The following is a 15,257-nucleotide window of genomic DNA, read 5'->3' as shown; positions in this document are numbered from 1 at the left end:
GGATCAATAGGTTAGCTTGAGCTATTCTAAGAACTATACCACCATGCAGTTGACTAAAGGAAAAAAAAATAAAATTTCGGTTGGAATTAATTTCCATTTCGAGAAAAATCAAAATTGCGATCAAAATGCCTTGATGAAGCACTTGATGGATTGTAGCATCATAATGGACGAAAAAGATGCACTTTGATAGTGGCGGAAACGTTATGTAAGCGAAGAAAGAAGATCATAAATGACTGCATAAATAAAATAAATTGGATATTCTCTATTCTCTGTTGGTACCCGCTTGGATTATATATCCCCATCAACCAAAGATTTTTGAAAATTTTGGAAATTATATATATATCTTTATATTTATGTGTGTGTGTGTGTGTGTTTTTGTGTGTGTGTGTGTGTGTGTGTGTGTGTGTGTGTGTGTGTGTGTGTGTGTGCGCTGGGCATCCAGCTGTAAAAACTATACTAAAACAGACACAGAAGTCTTGTGCAGGCTCCCGCCTGGCCAGCATGGAAGACGGATGTTAAGCAATGATAATAATGATGTATGTATGTATGTATGTATGTATGTATGTATGTTTGTATGTATCTATCTATCTATCTACCTATCGGCTGTTTCTCGCGTCAACTCCCCTAAGTTGAAGTAACTTTTCGGTTTTATTTATGTGTATCCATATTTATCTCCGTTAAAAAGGTGCCCAACAACTTTTGCATGGCCTCGAGCGAGGCTTTCTCTTGAGAAGCGGGAATTCTCTTGAAAGCGGGAATTTTCAAATTTTAAAATCTAATTTCATAAAAATTTTTTTCAACTGTCTGAAAAAATGGACGGTCCTTCTAAGACTGCCAACGTTCCCGTCTTTGAATTAGAATCGGAATTTCCACCATTGCCAACAACAAAACTTCGAATAACAATCAAAACATTGATACACTGTCACACATACACACACACGCACATACACCACACACGTACTTTTGAACAACGACAATACGCACACTGACGCAAGCTTTTCTTCCGAACAAGTGGGAAGGGAAGGCAGAAACAATGAGAACACTCATAAAGCAATGAGCAGTGCAACCACAATAATCACTTCTCCTGTCACTACCACTATCACTGTCACGAAAACTTCCACCACCAACAACAATGTCACAGACAAACTAAATAATTTTGCTTCTGTTTTAAAGCAAAGAAATATTTAATGTCCTTCTCAAAGGAAGAACTTCTACAATGTAAACAGTCATTATACAAATAAGACAGAACCATTAAACTGAACACACGAGAAAGCATTTTGTAAGATATTTCCAAAAAACTATTATTTACAAAACACTGAACACAAAAAATAAAAGATTAGAACAGGACACTCAAGAAACAGTTGAGAAATGTCTACAGCCAATATAGGCTTTTAAAACATATATTGCAAGAGGCAAAAGATTTGCCATGATCGACAAAAAGCTTGGAATGCTGGGAATTTATAATGATTCCCATTTACCTCAGTTGTCGGGTGACAAAGGTAAAAATTAAAGATGTGCCCCCTGAAATAGAAATAAGATGGCTTGTGTCAGCCAACTGTTATGATTTTGTAGATCAAATCAACATCTTAGAAATTGCCGTCTTGGAACAGCAAAATTGGATTGGGCAAGGGTTGGATTTGTTGATTCAAACAAATCAGGAGACAATGGAAAATCTCCCAGATTTGATTCAACTTCCAGATTGCACAACACTACATGCGGCCGTTGAAAGCTGAAGACCACGTTGCTACCTTCGTGGTACCATCTCAAAAGAGACTGCCAACTAGCAAAAGAACGACAACAACAGGAACAGGAACAACAACAAAACCAAAAACCGAAAGGCAAACCAGCACTATTACTCATACCGCCAGCAACACAACTTTTGGCCAAGGTTCTAGCCGAGAGGTTGGTGCTTGACATCGAGAAACTGGTCGACAAGGCGCAAACATGCGCCGTGTCGGGCAGGAGTATCCAAGACAACCTCCATCTGATGCGCTGCATCATATACATGGTAGTTAAGGAACCTGGTATGCGTGGGACTCTGATCAATCGAAAGCTTTCGATAGGGTCAACCATCGTTACTTGGAGGCTGTGCTTAGAGCAGCTGGTTTCGGTCACGTCTTTCGCCTAAATGGTCATCTATCCAGATCATTTAACATCGCGCATTCCGTCCGTCAAGGACCCCCCTCTCATCGCTTCTGTACGTATTGACTTTAGAGCCACTATTGCGGAGAACTCGGATGCGGAAGGAGCGTGTCTGCATATGCAGACAACGTCACCGTTATAGAGTCGCAGCACAGGCATATCAACCTGGTCGGCGAGACACTAAAAGAATACAAAGCAGTAACGGGAGCGAAAATTAATCCGGAAAAGTCAGTGGGCTTGCGGCTCGGCACCTGGAGAAGCAAGCCCATGCCGTCTAACAGCATCTCCATCGTGGGACACTGGACCGACGGACCGGTTAAGTTGCTCGAGGTCTGGTTCGGACCAGACTCCCTAATGGAGAAGAACTGGGACAAGATAACAAGTAGAGTGGTCACTCTCACCCAGCAATGGGCCGAGAGGAAGCTATCCTTAAAAGGTTGGGCGGAGGTGGCGAACGCGTACATTCCTTCCGTCATCTATTACCGTCTGACCGTCGTGCTTTGTCCGACCGTACCATCATCAAACTGGAACGCATACTCCCGCTAAATGGAGGGCTGGGCATGCCGTGGTTGATGATGCGCAGACATGCGCTAAGACTGCGACACCTTCGGCGCTTCATAGACAACTGTGAATAGGTGTGGTTGCCGTTTGTGAGATGCGCTTTCCCGCAGCTCGTCTCTTTGGCCGAACTGTAGTCATGGATCAAACAGAGACCAAGTCTAAGCGAATGGCACCGCGAGTATCGCCTTGCTCTCGAGCAAACTTATGCGTCTTCAATTCCACGAAGGCGCTCTATAGGCGATTAGTGGAGGGGAGGTGCGACAAAGTTTTAGGGAGAATCTGGGCGTCGACGAGGAACACCTGACCCGCCTATTCAGGACCACTTTCGGGCTGGGGTCTATGCACAATCACCAGAGATCCTTGGCCTGGTAATGCTATCGGGAAGCATTGCCCGTTCGGGATAAGATCTACAGGTACGGTTCAAGAAACACCGGACCATCTTGCCCGAGATGCAGTCAGAGCGACGAAACCATTCTGCACGTACTCGTGCAGTGTCCAGCCATTTCAGACCTGTGGGCTTATGTTGAACAGTTGCTATCACGTGTGGAACGAATTCGGTTATCGACCGAGTCTATCGAGAATATTGCCCCGCCACTTTCTTTAACCGGGATGGCAAGGCAGTTTTCATTGTAGTGGTGGCTATGGTGAAAGAATGTGTGTGGTGGACTCGTCCGAAAGGTTTAAAGACAAACACTTTCCTCTCTGGCCAATCGCTCATCAACTTTTTCAAGTACCACTTGAAAAGGAAGGTGAGAATAGAGAGGCAAGTTTTGTCTTATGAAAGTTTAAAAAAAATGGTAGACGAATGTAGCAAAGATGGTACGCGTGAATGACGAAACCACTTTGAGCATGATCCTATAAATTCGAGAGAGAGAGAGAGAGAGAGAGAGAGAGAGAGAGTACTTTGCTCTCATGTGTTTCTTTCTCTGCCTGAGGTTAGCGTGGTCTTTTTCGTAGGCTTTTCTTTCCACGGATAACCCTAATCTGTTTTACATTTTTACTCACCCTTATTTTGGGGTTTACACGTCCCAAATGCTTCCGATATCTTTTGATCGTATTTTTTTCTCTCTTTCGAAAAGAAAAATTCTACATTGTATTGTACCCTCTGTGTTTGGCCCTGTGTACCTAATAAATCTATCTATCTATCTATCTATCTATCTATCTATCTATCTATCTATCTATCTATCTATCTATCTATCTATCTATCTATCTATCTATCTATCTATCTATCTATCTATCTGTCTGTCTATCTATCTATCTATCTATCTATCTATCTATCTATCTATCTATCTATCTATCTATCTATCTATCTATCTATCTATCTATCTGTCTGTCTGTCTGTCTGCTTGTCTGTATATCTAAAATAAAGTGGAAAAGAAGTGGCAAACAGATTGGCAAGACTTGACAATGACATTTAATTTAGCTATGCCATATAAAGTTTAGTCTCTGACAGCTGCTTCTAAGATATCCCAGCTTTTGGCATATCGTGAAGATTCTATATACTGAGGATTCTGCATCAAAGGGAGATAGTTTAAACATAGGTAACAGTGGAAGAAAGTTCCTCATCAATGATAGTTGTTGTGATTCTGTGTTTGGAATTACCTCAGCGGTAGTGGCCATCTTTGATTATCACTACTACTGTCGCAGTCTCTGTGCTTGCGGCCATCCTTTGTAGCCACAGCAGCAGTGCAGCCGTTATCATCATTGTTATGAGCTACTGCCAGGGACAAGCAAAATTAAGTTAAGTCTACCACTGTACTCCTGCTACTGTATAGTATTATCATATGTTTAGTTTTGACTTCTAATACATGAGGGTTGGGGGTATAGTAGGAAGAAGTGAAGCAACTTGGTGGACACATAGCCAAAAGCCACCAGTCTGTAAATAGGTCGAGCAGATGTTTCTGGGAAGGAGCAGTCACATCCCTGCGGCATCAACAAAGAAGCAGTCACACCCATGCGGTCAGCAGAGGTCAAATATGTTCTTGTTACCACACTGAGTGCGGTGGGAAACTATTTCGCTAGTGCATGCTTATTTGGTTTACAGGTATTTTACTTTGAGGATATTTAGAGAAAATAGGATGGTAGTTTTCTGCAGGTCGACAATGTGTGTTTCAATACCAATTTTCGTCAGCCTTTTATTTAGCATTTTGGGGGCTGTGCCAAGTGCACCAATAACTACAGGAATAATTTGATGTCTTGTTGTCGTCGTTATTAGTACTACCACTATTAAAATTATTATTATTTTTGAGGATAAAACGGACTTGTACTGATGGAGGGGATTACTGGAAACATGCAAACGCGGTTAAAGTGAACCACGATTAAAGGAAATGGCAAATAGCTAAGGAAATCACAAATGACATAGCAAAGAAAGTCAAACTTTCACGCATAATTTTAGCAAACAAAGTAAAATATGTGATAGAATTCCTTCAGTGCACTGGTTCTCAAGCGAATTTTGGGGGATTGCGGAAGAATACTGAAGTATCGTGAAAACGAGTCGCTTGAGACAGTTAAGTTTTTAAATTTCAAGACTTTCAATTTTTTCCATGTTATCATCCTTTTTTGTCGTTAACCTCAAAAACCCACGCCACTCCTACACACTCTTTTGCTAATCACACTTATACAACAAGTGTGATTGGGCGATGGAAAATATGCGGGTGTAACGGTTGATCGTGCATGTGCTGTCGGTATTCTACGCTCACACTCCATGACTCACCACTCCACCATTGCAATCTACACATTTGCATGTCTCTCGCCATTGTTGTCCTCACCAGTGCATGTTCCCACATGACCTTCCCCTTTACCAGATACCCATTCTCATCCTGCATGGTGGCTGGGTTTTATAAGGCATAGTTGTTTTTCATGGCAACGTCCTCCGACAGAACTGTCTTCTCAATGGTTATCAATTCACAGAGGTTTGTCTGTGGACAAAACAACGCTCACATGCACTTGGTTTTATTCCACAATTAATAAGAGGTAAGCTTTATTATTAGTGCACCCAAAAGCTAGCTACACTAAGGCATATGTACACACCCGTAGTATATGATAAATTCGAAATAAATATACAATGTAGTTATATTAAATTGGTTTACTAAATTTTATCTTTTTTTATAGTGCCTCCAAAAAGGAAAATGAGTTATGACGAATCTTATTTGAAATTCGGTTTTACTGTCATAAAGTCTGGTGGATAAGGAAACTACAGAGTGTTTTGTGCCCCAAAGTTTTGGCGTCTACTTCACTAAAGCCCAGCAAGTTAAAGAGGTACTTCGAAGCCGACAGATTGACGAAATCTACACTTGATGACACGGGAATGTTTTCGGTGGATATTACGACTGGTTTGAAAGCATCATACGAGGTTTCAGGGAAAATAGTTGTTGCCAAAAGCCTCAAAATATCGGCGAAGAGTTGATATTCCCTTGTTGCAAAGATATCATATCGAATGTGCTAGAAAGTTCTGAACTTCAGAAGCTGAAACATGTCTCTCTCTCAAACAGTACTGTTAGCAGGCAAACTACTGAGCTATCTTATAACATTCTGTCGCAGTTGATCTCTAAGATTCACGATTTACTTTTGAATTTTCCCGCGATCCAGCTTGATGAAACGAATGATGTTTCTAACTTAGCCCAACTTTGCGTCTATGTACGTTATGTACATAACAATCACCTGGCGGATGAATTCCTGTTTTCATAAACTCTCAGCACTAAAACAAACGCAAAGGAAACATTTAACAAAGTAGACAAATTTTGGGGGTCATTGGTGTGTGCTCCGACAGTGCTCCAGAAATTCCTGGTTGTCGTTCCGGTTTTCAGACTTTGGTAAAAAAAATAATCTCCAACTGCTATTGGTACAAGCAGTAATGGTAAAAATCATGCCTGATGAGTCAAAAAATGTACTGAATTACGTGATTACAGCGATGAACTTCAAAGCGAACTCACTCAACTCCGGTCTGTTTGTCGAGTTGTGCAAAGAAAGTGATTTTGATTTCGAAACACACGAGATGAAAAACAATATAGAGGGGTTTTTCTTCTATGAAAAAGTATGGACGAGTTTTTACAAGATGCCAAGCCAAATTTGCACGCCAAGTTCTATGATGTTCGTTTTCTAATCTGCCTGGCATTTTTGCTGGGCATATTCGAGTCAGTGAATGCTGTCAATCTTTCACTGCAAGGGAATGATATAACCATGTTTCATTCTTATGAAAAGCTAACTGCTTTCTAAATGAAGCTTGAACTCTGGCGCCCAAAGTTGGATAGAAAGAACGTTGCATCATTTCCTCGACTAAATATGTTTATTGATGAAAACAAGCTTCAAGTCGATGACGATATCGTTGAACTCATGAAATAACACGTAGCAGAAAAATATTCTCTTTATTTTCCTGATCTTCACGACTTTGACAAATGTTTCCGCTTTATCAGGAATCCATTTGTACTCTCTGTTAGCGATCTGCCAGCAGAAGACAATTTAATTCAAGAGCAGTTCATTGATTTGGTCAATGATGGAAATGCAAAAAGATTTTTCATGGAATGTGCTGTTCTGACTTTTGGATTGAAATAGCACTGTCATATCCTGATGTTGCAAAGAATGCTCTTAAAGTATTGACGCCATTTCCAACTAGCTATGAGTGTGACACCGCGTTTTCCACTTTCCTTGCCATCAAAACGAAGCCACAAAATCGACTGGATGCTACACCAGAAATGAGGATTACACTCTTCAAAACAGAGCCAAACATAGAAGAGCTGGTTACTTTGCTGGAAATAGAATGACAGATGGTCTGCTTTTGTGAATAAATAATTTCTTATATAATTTTTGTTGTTGTCATATTATGTGTCAGGGATTCAGGAAACGGGATGGCAAACTTTCAAGAGAGGAAGAGAAGACGGTTGACATAAACTTCTGTACATTCTGGGTGCTATTAAAATTGTTCAGCTGAAAATAGGTAAATTGGTTGAAAACACCTCTTGGATAATCAATAAGAGGAATACTCTGACAATAGGGAAGAATAGCATACCAAACATGGTGAAAGGGGAAGGTGATGCCAAAAGTTCGAAAACACTGTCATGAACGTATATATACCGTAGTTGCCGGTGTATAACTCGCGGTTTCTGTTTGCTAAATAGACAAAAATGGGTCTCATACAGGGCACTGGGGATATTTTCTGACTGTTTTTGTTTCTCCTTTTTGTAACCAATTGATCAACTGATTCCCTATATTTTCATGTGTATTTATTGGATTAAATTTATTGGATTAAATTGTAGCTTTCGGGGTTGCGGGTCTAGGGGCAGTGCGGTTCATAGTCCGGAAATTACGGTACACGAATGCATGTCATTTTTTTCCATCTTAATTATCCTGCATTGTATTGGGGACCACGAATAATCGAAAAACTGTAAGGGGACCGACACGTAAAGTTTTTTTGGAAGGTTTGAGAACCATTGCTTTAGTGATTAAACGGCACCGACATTTCGCTGGCATTTCAAAAGTGTTACATGAAAGTGTTACAAAAGTGTTACATGAAAGTTACCAGCATGTTGTTTCAAACAAATATTCCCTCAGCTGCCTATTGTAGCCTTTAGACTACAATAAGGTGGGACGTGTAGCGATTCCATTTAGTGCACGCAACAGAATGCACTAAACACAACTTGATTTATATTGCTTGTACAATAGAACAATTAAACAAAAGATTTAATGACACAGGTATGACGCCAGGCACAATAACAGTAGTTCGACAGAACTTGCCGAATATTTTACATCAAACGGCTATAATTTTGAAAAAGACTTGAAAGTGCGTATTGTCAGAAAATATTCAGAATCTACTACACTTACAGTCCTCAAAATGCATGAGGACAATTATTTTTGTGAGTTATGGAGGAATTAATAAAATGACAGGGGAATTTCATCATATTTACACAAAACTGTTTGATTAAATATTCTTTTTCTTTTCTTTCTGTTCTCTCTTCTTTCTTTTTCTTTTTGCCAGTTGTAAAATTGAAAATTAAAGACTGATGATGTCATTCCGCGGGAATACAGGATCTCCTCGCTCAAATGTGATTTTCTATAATTTCTATATTATCCACTAGATTTGATGTAGTAGAAAAAGAAATTTTAACTTACCATTTATTAAAATAAAGTAATAGTTGTTATATGGAGGAAAATGCTTTTGCAAAGAAGCAAAGAATTTCTTGACAAGTTGTGTAATGGCATTTGAAGTCTTTGGCGAATTGTATCACATTATGTAATTATGTAACTTTCGCCGGTTACGAATTTATGAAAGGGTTGGTTTCCAGTATCTAAATTTATTAGCATCGTTCGGGACATCAGTTAAACTATTACTAACATTACTAATACCATTTCCTCCTCCTCCTTTACACTATTATTATTATTATTTTAATTTATTATTATTATTGTTATTATTATTATTATATTATTATTATATTATATTATTATTATTATTATTATTATTATTATTATTATTATTATTATTATTAGCATCATTATACTGCTATTGATATTACTGCTATTATTTCTGCTATTTTTGCCATTATTAACATTTCTATTATTACTATTAGCATTATCATTATTACCATTATTTTGATTATTGTTAGTGTGATCATTAATATAACCACAATCAATATTATTAGTATTATATATACTTTTAATGTAAAGCGAATGGCTTACAAACATCTGCAATTGTTTTTGTTAATACCACTATGCAGAAGGCAGAATCGAAAAAATTTTGAGCGCAAATTTTTGCTTTCATCTTCGTTTACAATATAGATAATTTTCCCTCTGAAATGCCGCCTTCGGCTTCCAGGACGCACTGGTCGGCCCGAGGCTATAATTGAAGATACTTTCCCAAGATGCCATGCTGAACCCGGAACTGAGTGGTTGGGAAGCATATCCATTTTCCTGAAAGAAATAATCGGATCGTGTGAATTATCCTGGTCTCCCTTCCCCCCACGTTCGCCAACACGCATTGTTTTTTTTTATATTCGTTTACTACACGTTGTTTTACACCTATTACACTATTTTTTTTTCATTTTTGTGACCGAGTGTTAACGTTGAGTTTTCGGATCCTGTGAGTTTGAACGTGTGAACTTTCCTAGTCCTCTTCACCCTCCCCCGTTCGCCAGCGCGCATTTTTTTTCAAAATCGTTTAGTACACATTATTTTACACCTATTACACTTTTGCTTTTTTTTGTTGATGGCCGAGTGTCGAAGTCGGGTTACTGGAACATTACACCAGAAGCTTTTTCATCACTCTAGATATTTTTCCAGAAGTTTTCAACTTCTTCCATGTCAGCGGGGTCTTCAATGACTATTTTCTCCTTCCATATTTTTCTGTAGAATGTTTTCGCATTGGATGTGAAAAGCTTATTTTGCTTGTAAAATTTGTTTCTTCTCTCATTTTCGTATTCTTGGCGCTTTTGCTTGGATTTTTTGTTGCAGTGTTTCTTCTGCTGAAAGCAGTTCTTCTTTTGGTGAGAATTTGTTTTCTCTTCATCTTTCTTCTTTTTCTCGTTTTTACATCGTTTCCACAGATTAGTTCATTCAATACTGATATGTCACTTCTCACTTTTTCAATCTCTTTTTCAATTTTACTTTTCCAGTTTGGAATTCTTCTCATGTTTGTATTTCTTTGCTTTTTCAGAGACATACAACTGGTTTCAATTGTCTTAGCAGCTGCGTAAATAATTTCTTACAAACTGTCCATACATTTTCTTTTCTTTCCATGCTTTTTCTCTTTTTTTGTTCATTTCTTGTTTAAATTTTTCTTTAGTTATACAATTTTCAGTTTTGATGAAGCTAGCTGCACGGCTTTTTCCCGTACCACGCTAAACTTCGATACAGACCTGGCAACTGATCAAGCCATTCCCACCCTTCCTTCTGGACAAATACAGCTTATCGATGTCTCTCTTAGGGTGGGAAGCTCTGTATACTGCCAATATTTTTCTGGTCTTGGTATCCATTTTCTTCATTTCTCTCTTTTGCCATTTTATAATACCCGCTCCATACCGAAGTGATGCTAGGGACAGTATCATGCCCCTTTTTGGATTAATTATTGTCCTTTTTTAGGTAGTTTATTCTGCACTTCTTGAGTCCAAATTCCACTCTAACATTAATACTAAAACAGTGGACCGAGTTCACCAAAGAACCCACATGTGTCTCATCTTTGCCATACAGTTTCAAATCATCCATGAAAAGGAGGTGGTTGATTGTTTGCGATTTTTCCTTTAGTTGGATTTTTGGTTTCCCTTGTGTGACTGTAGCAGCTTTTAATAAACTTTCTTCATTATTACCTACATAGGAGCCTTCTACTAATATTAGTCTTCTACTAATATTAACCTTCTTCCGCCATCCTTTCTAGGTAGGAATAATCTACTCCTACCCTTGGGTGAAGTCCTCCATTCATATTGAATTCCTTTCTAGTTCTGTCTAGCTTTGCTAGTTCAATTTGTCCAATCTACAAAAGCTGCTGAGTATCTAAGTAATGATACTGCCCAAGTATTTACAGCCTTCACTAGATTCGGACCATTTAGCTTTGACTTCATTAGTTTTTTCACTCTTATGGTGTATTCCTAGCCAATTTCGTACGCTGTCAAATTCTAATACTCCTAGATACTTATAACTATCTCCTCCTTTCAATGATTTTAATGTTTGCCCATCTGGTAATTGGATGCCTTCGCTGTTGACTACCTGTGCCATTCTCATGACTAATACTGTACACTTATCTATACCAAATTCCATGCCTATATCTTTGCTGAAGAGTTTTACTAAAAAAGCTTCAGATCATCCATGTAGAGCAAATGGCTAATTTTTTCCCTACTATTTCTGAACTGATACCCTACATTTACCTTCCTTAATACTAAACTGAGGGGGATTAAACATAAGACAAATATTAAAGGAGATAACGTGGTCCCTTGGAAAATTCTTCTTTTGAAATTTACTTTCCCTAATTTCTATTTCTATTTCAAGATCTTTATACTTGGTCAGTTTTTGGTAGGTCTTGACAGATACATTTATATCGATTGGGACAGTCATATCACTGAGGAGGCAATGTTTTTTGTCTGAAGTCTTTCAATATGATGTCTGGCCTTTCTGTCAGTTTGAATGGTGAAGTTCCAGAGGAGTGAGATGTGATCATTTTTGAGCATTGGAAGTGGTTTGTATTCCCACCAGTTTTTTCATGGGGCAGGTTCAAGTTTTTGCAAATTACCCAGTGAATATATTGTGCAGCTCTATCATGCAGTTTTGATACTCTGTAGGCGCAAGAAGATTGCACATGGAGACAACCTGATCAATGGTTTCATTTTGTTGTTGGCATACACATGTTGGGCTTCTGCCGTTCTTTAATATGTTGGCCTGGTAGTTTCTTGTATGATAAATCCTTCTGTTTCTGATCTTAAGCCAGAAGTCATGTTGTTGTCCTTGAAGCATCTAACGCGGTTTTCATACCTCGCTATGCGGGCAGCTTTAGCACATACCTTTTGTTTGGTGGTTTCTATGGTGGTATTATATTTTGTCTTTAATTTTCGGGGTTTTGTAGGTTTGATAGTCTTGTCAAACCATTCTATGGAGCTTAATTTGGTGTTGAATACACTCTTGCCAAGAAAGCGTTTTGTGGGAATGTTGTCGTTTTCTAATCTCTTCACCATATAGAATCGTTGAGATTTTCGCGAATGCATAGTACAGATGGCTGAGATCTATAATATTAACATCACTAGCTGAAATTATATCCTTAAGTTCAAGGCGGATTTTACCAATTATTTTCAGGTTTCGGTTAGAATTGCGTATTTTTGGGAGAATATCGCGTTCATTCATACTGGTTTCTTTAATTTTCAGCCATTCAACCATGATTTGATTTTTTAGATCATGTAGTTCTGTGGGGTCAATTTCTGTGTGACTTTCTTCATCTATTTGATTTTCATCTGCCTTAGTGTTTATGGATGGTTCTGAGAGTATTTCACTTTGCCTATCAGTTACATTAACTCTTTCAATCATTTTCATCAGCCCTGGGCTGGTCTATAATTATTTCCTCTATTATTTTCTTTAGCTGCAGCTTTTATTCCTTACTATTTGTTTAATTTGGCCAATCTCTACTTCAGTTAGCAATTTCTTTTTTATAATGTTTCTTCTAACGTTGGCAAGTTTGTTACTGTCTATGTAGGGTCTTACTTCAGGGCGTTTCTGTCTCCAGTTTAAGTATGTTTGTACAGTGTTAGATTTATCTGTGGGAAAATATATGGCATGGTAGAAGGCCGTAAAAGCCTCTTTATTATCTTCCCTAGGCCATTTTTCATTCTTTTTCTTTTGGTTATTTGATGACGAGCATGGGGGGGGGGTAATCTTTTGGAATATTCCGGTAGTGGGGTACGTCCAGCTCCTGTGTGTCGGGAAGATTTGAACCAGTAGCTGATTTTTTGTATCGAATCTGGTTCATCATTCGAGTCTGTGGCCTTTGTAATACCGTCGACGACCAATCTGGTTTGCATTTTGCTTTGTTATCATTGAGGTATGACGAGCTTCGACGTTGACATTAGGGGACGGATTTGTCTGTTTAGGGTTAATTTTTTGAGACAACATCGTCACCGAGTTCTCAGCATGTAAACATTGCCCGTAACGAAGCTTCTTAAGGCTAACAGATCTGTATTCGTCTGTATTTTTTGTTGATAGATTTATCTTCGAGCATAGTGTTTTGCGGTGTTTTTAAACCTATGAATTGTTCACTCTCTCTGTGTTAGTTCGATAATTCAAACATTTTTTTTTGTTTTTGTTTCGTTTGTGCACATGCTTTCATATGCGTGAATGTGTGTCCTGTAAATTTCATGTAGTTGTGTAAACATTGAGATGTATGTGTAGTCCTATGGGTATCAAAATGTATATATGATTGTGTAGACATTCGAGTGTATGCGTAATTACTCAATTTATGTACGTACTGCCTTGTTCCATTTCTCTTTTATAATTTGCAAATTTTCCTGTGTTGATTTTGCGTGTGTTTCGCGCGTGAATAGCCGAAACTGTGCTTTGTAAGGCAGTAAAATTTCTTTTTTTCTTCAAGTATTCCACAGATTCCTTTATCCAATTCCATTGATATTATTAGATTAGATTTGTTTTTGAATGGGGAGCCCAGTGTAGCACATCCATGTTGTTATTATCCATATTCTTCTTCTTCTTCTTCTTCTTCTTCTTCTTCTTCTTCTTCTTCTTCTTCTTCTTCTTCTTCTTCTTCTTCTTCTTCTTCTTCTTCTTCTTCTTCTTCTTCTTCTTCTTCTTCTTCTTCTTCTTCTTCTTCTTCTTCTTCTTCTTCTTCTTCGTTTATTCTTCTTCTTCTTAGTATGCCGGGGCGAAATGTAGCAGAATTTCGTCCGACGTTATGCTCTGAGCTCTAATTCCGTCGATGTCAACTTTTGCCTTCAAATGTCGTGATCGATGAATTAAGTACCAGTGAAACACTGGGGTCGATATAATCGACTAATCCCCACCCCACAAGTCTGAGGCCAGGTGCCTCCAGTAGAAAGGACCATCATCATCATCATCATCATCATCATCATCATTATTACTATTATTACTATTATTACTATTATTACTATTATTATTATTATTACTATTATTATTATTATTATTACTATTATTATTATTATCATTATTATTATTACTATTATTATTATTATTAATAATTATTATTATTATTATTATTATTATATTATTATTATTATAATTATATTACTATTATTATTATTATTATTATTACTATTATTATTATTATTATTATTATTATTACTATTATTATTATTATATTAATTATTATATCATCATCATCATCATCATCATCATCATCATCATCATTATTATTATTATTATTATTATTATTATATTATTATTATGTATTATTGGCTTTGCACAGCTTCTAATGCTGGAGATGATTACGGTGTCAGCTGTTCACTACAAGTGAATTAAGGTAACACCCGTTATTTTTCGAGTACCTTCTAGAGTATTCGAGCGGTTCAAGCAGTGCTGTTTTCTGCAATTGCTCCACCCTTATTGCTGCCCCTATTTGTACCATGTACTTCTCAAGATTTTTACTCACTGTTCCCAGGGCTTAGACAGTTGTTGGTACTACTACCATCTTTTTCATCGAATATAGCTGCTTAACTTCCCAAGCTAACCTGTCATACCTATCGACTTTTCTTTCTTCCTTATCGCATACATTGTTGTCAGCTGGGCATGTTATGTCTATGATCCAGCATAGTTTGCTTTCTTTCTCAATTAAGACTATGTCTGGCTCCCTATTGTCTATCTGATGGTCGCACTGAATCATAAAATCCCCCAGGATCTTTGCATTATCATTTTCGATGATGTCTTCGGGTTTATGGTCGTACCAATTTTTTGCTCTGTCAAGTCCCTATTTGTTGCAAATTGTCCAATGGACAAGCCTGGCTATATTGTTGTAGCGTCTCTTATATTCCTTCTGGGCTAATGGCGTACATTGGCTGGTAATATTCCATACGGTTTCACCATTTTGTCCACAAATTCTGCACATATCACTTTCTGCTATGTTGTTT

The sequence above is a fragment of the Octopus sinensis genome, linkage group LG20 (assembly GCF_006345805.1).
Source record: "Octopus sinensis linkage group LG20, ASM634580v1, whole genome shotgun sequence".
NCBI classification, from domain to species: domain Eukaryota; kingdom Metazoa; phylum Mollusca; class Cephalopoda; order Octopoda; family Octopodidae; genus Octopus; species Octopus sinensis.
The sequence above is the reverse complement of the archived record's forward strand: the minus strand, read 5'-3'. Positions refer to the sequence as shown.